Source organism: Taudactylus pleione, unplaced genomic scaffold (genome assembly GCF_031769625.1).
Source record: "Taudactylus pleione unplaced genomic scaffold, aTauple2 ptg000550l, whole genome shotgun sequence".
NCBI lineage: Eukaryota > Metazoa > Chordata > Amphibia > Anura > Myobatrachidae > Taudactylus > Taudactylus pleione.
In genome coordinates this window covers 2610001-2615000 of record NW_028284952.1, presented here as the reverse complement: position 1 = coordinate 2615000, position 5000 = coordinate 2610001, and the positions used below count along the sequence as shown (strand labels likewise).

The 5000-nt window shown below is 37.1% G+C and overlaps 21 pseudogenes; all 21 read right to left on the bottom strand.

Moving 5' to 3' along the window:
• LOC148493113 (5S ribosomal RNA) overlaps positions 1-35 on the bottom strand; it is a 119-nt pseudogene extending 84 nt beyond the window's left edge.
• Positions 36-151: 116 nt separating this feature from the next.
• LOC148493112 (5S ribosomal RNA) lies at positions 152-270 on the bottom strand (annotated as a pseudogene).
• Positions 271-386: 116 nt separating this feature from the next.
• On the bottom strand, positions 387-505 carry LOC148493111 (5S ribosomal RNA; annotated as a pseudogene).
• Positions 506-621: 116 nt separating this feature from the next.
• LOC148493110 (5S ribosomal RNA) lies at positions 622-740 on the bottom strand (annotated as a pseudogene).
• A 116-nt stretch (positions 741-856) lies between these two features.
• On the bottom strand, positions 857-975 carry LOC148493109 (5S ribosomal RNA; annotated as a pseudogene).
• Positions 976-1091: 116 nt separating this feature from the next.
• LOC148493108 (5S ribosomal RNA) lies at positions 1092-1210 on the bottom strand (annotated as a pseudogene).
• A 116-nt stretch (positions 1211-1326) lies between these two features.
• On the bottom strand, positions 1327-1445 carry LOC148493107 (5S ribosomal RNA; annotated as a pseudogene).
• A 116-nt stretch (positions 1446-1561) lies between these two features.
• LOC148493106 (5S ribosomal RNA) lies at positions 1562-1680 on the bottom strand (annotated as a pseudogene).
• Positions 1681-1795: 115 nt separating this feature from the next.
• LOC148493105 (5S ribosomal RNA) lies at positions 1796-1914 on the bottom strand (annotated as a pseudogene).
• A 116-nt stretch (positions 1915-2030) lies between these two features.
• On the bottom strand, positions 2031-2149 carry LOC148493104 (5S ribosomal RNA; annotated as a pseudogene).
• Positions 2150-2265: 116 nt separating this feature from the next.
• LOC148493103 (5S ribosomal RNA) lies at positions 2266-2384 on the bottom strand (annotated as a pseudogene).
• Positions 2385-2735: 351 nt separating this feature from the next.
• On the bottom strand, positions 2736-2854 carry LOC148493102 (5S ribosomal RNA; annotated as a pseudogene).
• Positions 2855-2970: 116 nt separating this feature from the next.
• Positions 2971-3089, bottom strand: LOC148493101 (5S ribosomal RNA; annotated as a pseudogene).
• A 115-nt stretch (positions 3090-3204) lies between these two features.
• LOC148493100 (5S ribosomal RNA) lies at positions 3205-3323 on the bottom strand (annotated as a pseudogene).
• A 116-nt stretch (positions 3324-3439) lies between these two features.
• LOC148493099 (5S ribosomal RNA) lies at positions 3440-3558 on the bottom strand (annotated as a pseudogene).
• A 115-nt stretch (positions 3559-3673) lies between these two features.
• LOC148493098 (5S ribosomal RNA) lies at positions 3674-3792 on the bottom strand (annotated as a pseudogene).
• A 116-nt stretch (positions 3793-3908) lies between these two features.
• LOC148493097 (5S ribosomal RNA) lies at positions 3909-4027 on the bottom strand (annotated as a pseudogene).
• Positions 4028-4142: 115 nt separating this feature from the next.
• On the bottom strand, positions 4143-4261 carry LOC148493096 (5S ribosomal RNA; annotated as a pseudogene).
• Positions 4262-4377: 116 nt separating this feature from the next.
• LOC148493095 (5S ribosomal RNA) lies at positions 4378-4496 on the bottom strand (annotated as a pseudogene).
• A 116-nt stretch (positions 4497-4612) lies between these two features.
• Positions 4613-4731, bottom strand: LOC148493094 (5S ribosomal RNA; annotated as a pseudogene).
• A 116-nt stretch (positions 4732-4847) lies between these two features.
• LOC148493093 (5S ribosomal RNA) lies at positions 4848-4966 on the bottom strand (annotated as a pseudogene).
• Between the last annotated feature and the right edge of the window lie 34 nt (positions 4967-5000).

The following is a 5000-nucleotide window of genomic DNA, read 5'->3' as shown; positions in this document are numbered from 1 at the left end:
AGATTGGGCATGTCCAGTGTGGTTTGGCTGTAGATGCTCAAAAGCATTAACTTTAGATTTCTATTACTTCTTAACTCAAGTAAATTCATTGATAAGTTGAAAAAATTAAATGTAAAATGTAATAGAAAAGAATGTTATATCAGTATAAAATGATGTACAGCACCTGGTATTCCCACGTGTTCTCCAATCCAAGTACTTACCAGGCCCAACACGGCATAGCGTCCAAGATCAGATGAGATTGGGCATGTCCAGTGTGGTTTGGCTGTAGACGATCAAAAACATTAATTTTAGACCTCTTTTACTTCTTAACTCAAGTAAATTCATTGATAAGTTGAAAAAATGTAATGTAAAATGTAATAGAAAAGAATGTTATGGCTATATAAAATTACCTACAGCACATGGTATTCCCAGGTGGTCTCCCATCCAAGTACTAAACAGGCCCAACACTGCATAGCTTCCAAGACCAAACGAGATTGGGCATGTCCAGTGTGGTTTGGCTGTAGGTGCTCAAAAGCATTAACTTTAGACCTCTATTACTTCTTAACTCAAGTAAATTCATTGATAAGTTGAAAAAATTAAATGTAAAATGTAATAGAAAAGAATGTTATAGCAGTATAAAATTACCTACAGCACCTGGTATTCCCAGGTGGTCTCCCATCCAAGTACTAACCAGGCCCAACACTGCATAGCTTCCAAGATCAGATGAGATTGGGCATGTCCTCTGTGGTTTGACTGTAGGTGCTCAAAAACATTAACTTTAGACCTCTTTTACTTCTTAACTCAAGTAAATTCATTGATAAGTTGAAAAAATTAAAAGTAAAATGTAATAGAAAAGAATGTTATGGCTGCATAAAATTACCTACAGCACCTGGCATTCCCAGGTAGTCTCCCATCCAAGTACTAACCAAGCCCAACACTACATAGCTTCCAAGATCAAACAAGATTGGGAATGTCCAGTGTGGTTTGGCTGTAGGTGCTCAAAAACATTAACTTTAGACCTCTTTTACTTCTTAACTCAAGTAAATTCATTGATAAGTTGAAAAAATGTAATGTAAAATGTAATAGAAAAGAATGTTATGGCTATATAAAATTACCTACAGCACCTGGTATTCCCAGGTGGTCTCCTGTCCAAGTACTAACCAGGCCCAACACTGCATAGCTTCCAAGATCAGATGAGATTGGGCATGTCCAGTGTGCTTTGGCTGTAGGTGCTCAAAAACATTAACTTTAGACCTCTTTTACTTCTTAACTCAAGTAATTTCATTGATAAGTTGAAAAAATTTAATGTAAATTGTAATAGAAAAGAATGTTTTGGCTGTATAAAATTACCTACAGCACCTGGTATTCCCAGGTGGTCTCCCACCCAAGTAGTAACCAGGCCAAACACCGCATTGCTTCCAAGATCAGACGAGATTGGGCATGTCCAGTGTGGTTTGGCTGTAGGTGCTCAAAAACATTAACTTTAGACCTCTATTACTTCTTAACTCAAGTAAATTCATTGATAAGTTGAAAAAATTAAATGTAAAATGTAATAGAAAAGAAAGTTATGGCTGCATTAAATTACCTATAGCACCTGGCATTCCCAGGTGGTCTCCCATCCAAGTACTAACCAGGCTCAACACTGCATAGCTTCCAAGATCAGACAAGATTGGGCATGTCCAGTGTGGTTTGGCTGTAGGTGCTCAAAAACATTAACTTTAGACCTCTTTTACTTCTTAACTCAAGTAAATTCAATGATAAGTTGAAAAATGAAATGTAAAATGTAATAGAAAAGAATGTTAAAGCAGTATAAAGTAACCTACAGCACCTGGTATTCCCAGGTGGTCTCCCATCCAAGTACTAATGAGGCCCAACACTGCATAACTTCCAAGATCAGATGATATTGGGCATGTCCAGTGTGGTTTGGCTGTAGGTGCTCAAAACAATTAACTTTAGACCTCTATTACGTCTTAACTCTAGTAAATTCATTGATAAGTTGAAAAAATTAAATGTAAAATGTAATAGAAAAGAATGTTATGGCAGTATAAAATTACCTACAGCACCTGGTATTCCCAGGTGCTCTCCCATCCAAGTACTAACCAGGCCCAACACTGCATAGCTTCCAAGATCAGATGAGATTGGGAATGTCCAGTGTGGTTTGGCTGTAGATGCTCAAAAGCATTAACTTTAGACCTCTATTACTTCTTAACTCAAGTAAATTCATTGATAAGTTGAAAAAATTAAATGTAAAATGTAATAGAAAAGAATGTTATATCAGTATAAAATGATGTACAGCACCTGGTATTCCCAGGTGTTCTCCCATCCAAGTACTTACCAGGCCCAACACGGCATAGCGTCCAAGATCAGACGAGATTGGGCATGTCCAGTGTGGTTTGGCTGTAGGCGCTCAAAAACATTAATTTTAGACCTCTTTTACTTCCTAACTCAAGTAAATTCATTGATAAGTTGAAAAAATTAAATGTAAAATGTAATAGAAAAGAATGTTATGGCAGTATAAAATTACCTACAGCATCTGGTATTCCCAGGTGGTCTCCCATCGAAGTACTAACCAGGCCCAACACTGCATAGCTTCCAAGATCAGATGAGATTGTTATTGTCCAAGGTGCTTTGGCTGTAGGTGCTCAAAAACATTAACTTTAGACCTCTTTTACTTCTTAACTCAAGTAAATTCATTGATAAGTTGAAAAAATGTAATGTAAAATGTAATAGAAAAGATTGTTATGGCTATATAAAATTATCTACAGCACCTGGTATTCCCAGGTGGTCTCCCATCCAAGTACTAACCAGGCCCAACACTGCATAGCAGCCAAGACCAAACGAGATTGGGCATGTCCAGTGTGGTTTGGCTGTAGGTGCTCAAAAGCATTAACTTTAGACCTCTATTACTTCTTAACTCAAGTAAATTCATTGATAAGTTGAAAAAAATAAATGTAAAATGTAATAGAATAGACTGTTATGGCAGTATAAAATTACCTACAGCACCTGGGATTCCTAGGTGGTCTCCCATCCAATTACTAACCAGGCCCAACACTGCATAGCTTCCAAAATCAGACGAGATTGGGTATGTCCAGTGTGGTTTGGCTGTAGGTGCTCAAAAACATTAACTTTAGACATCTTTTACTTCTTAACTCAAGTAAATTCAATGATAAGTTGAAAAATGAAATGTAAAATGTAATAGAAAAGAATGTTTTGGCAGTATAAAATTACCTACAGCTCCTGGTATTCCCAGGTGGTCTCCCATCCAAGTACTAACCAGGCCCAACACTGCATAACTTCCAAGATCAGATGAGATTGGGCATGTCCTCTGTGGTTTGACTGTAGGTGCTCAAAAACATTAACTTTAGACCTCTTTTACTTCTTAACTCAAGTAAATTCATTGATAAGTTGAAAAAATTAAAAGTAAAATGTAATAGAAAAGAATGTTATGGCTGCATAAAATTACCTACAGCACCTGGCATTCCCAGGTAGTCTCCCATCCAAGTACTAACCAGGCCCAACACTGCATAGCTTCCAAGATAAGACGAGATTGGGCATGTCCAGTGTAATTTGGCTATAGGTGCTCAAAAACATTAACTTTAGACCTCTTTTACTTCTTAACTCAAGTAAATTCAATGATTAGTTGAAAAATGAAATGTAAAATGTAATAGAAAAGAATGTTACGGCAGTATAAAATTACCTATTGCACCTGGTATTCCCATGTGTTCTCCCATCCAAGTACTAACCAGGCCCAACACTGCATAGCTTCCAATATCAGACGAGATTGGGCATGTCCAGTGTGGTTTGGCTGTAGGTGCTCAAAAACATTAACTTTAGACCTCTATTACTTCTTAACTCAAGTAAATTCATTGATAAGTTGAAAAAATTAAATATAAAATGTAATAGAAAATAATGTTATGGCAGTATAAAATTACCTACAGCTCCTGGCATTCCCAGGTGGTCTTCCATCCAAGTACTAACCAGGCCCAACACTGCATAACTTCCAAGATCAGACGAGATTGGGCATGTCCAGTGTGGTTTGGCTGTAGGTGCTCAAAAACATTAACTTTAGACCTCTTTTACTTCTTAACTCAAGTAAATTCATTGATAAGTTGAAAAATGAAATGTAAAATGTAATAGAAAAGAATGTTATGGCTATATAAAATTACCTACAGCACCTGGTATTCCCAGGTGGTCTCCTGTCCAAGTACTAACCAGGCCCAACACTGCATAGCTTCCAAGATCAGACGAGATTGGGCATGTCCAGTGTGCTTTGGCTGTAGGTGCTCAAAAACATTAACTTTAGACCTCTTTTACTTCTTAACTCAAGTACATTCATTGATAAGTTGAAAAAATTAAATGTAAATTGTAATAGAAAAGAATGTTTTGGCTGTATAAAATTACCTACAGCACCTGGTATTCCCAGGTGGTCTCCCACCCAAGTAGTAACCAGGCCAAACACCGCATTGCTTCCAAGATCAGACGAGATTGGGCATGTCCAGTGTGGTTTGGCTGTAGGTGCTCAAAAACATTAACTTTAGACCTCTATTACTTCTTAACTCAAGTAAATTCATTGATAAGTTAAAAAAATTAAATGTAAAATGTAATAGAAAAGAATGTTATGGCAGTATAAAATTACCTACAGCACCTGGTATTCCCAGGGAGTCTCCCATCCAAGTACTAACCAGGCCCAACACTACATAGCTTCCAAGATCAGATGAGATTGGGCATGTCCAGTGTGGTTTGGCTATAGATGCTCAAAAGCATTAACTTTAGACCTCTATTATTTCTTAACTCAAGTAAATTCATTGATAAGTTGAAAAAATTAAATGTAAAATGTAATAGAATAGACTGTTATGGCAGTATAAAATTACCTACAGCACCTGGGATTCCTAGGTGGTCTCCCATCCAAGTACTAACCAAGCCCAACACTGCATAGCTTCCAAAATCAGACTCGATTGGGCAGGTCCAGTGTGGTTTGGCTGTAGGTGCTCAAAAACATTAACTTTAGACCTCTTTTACTT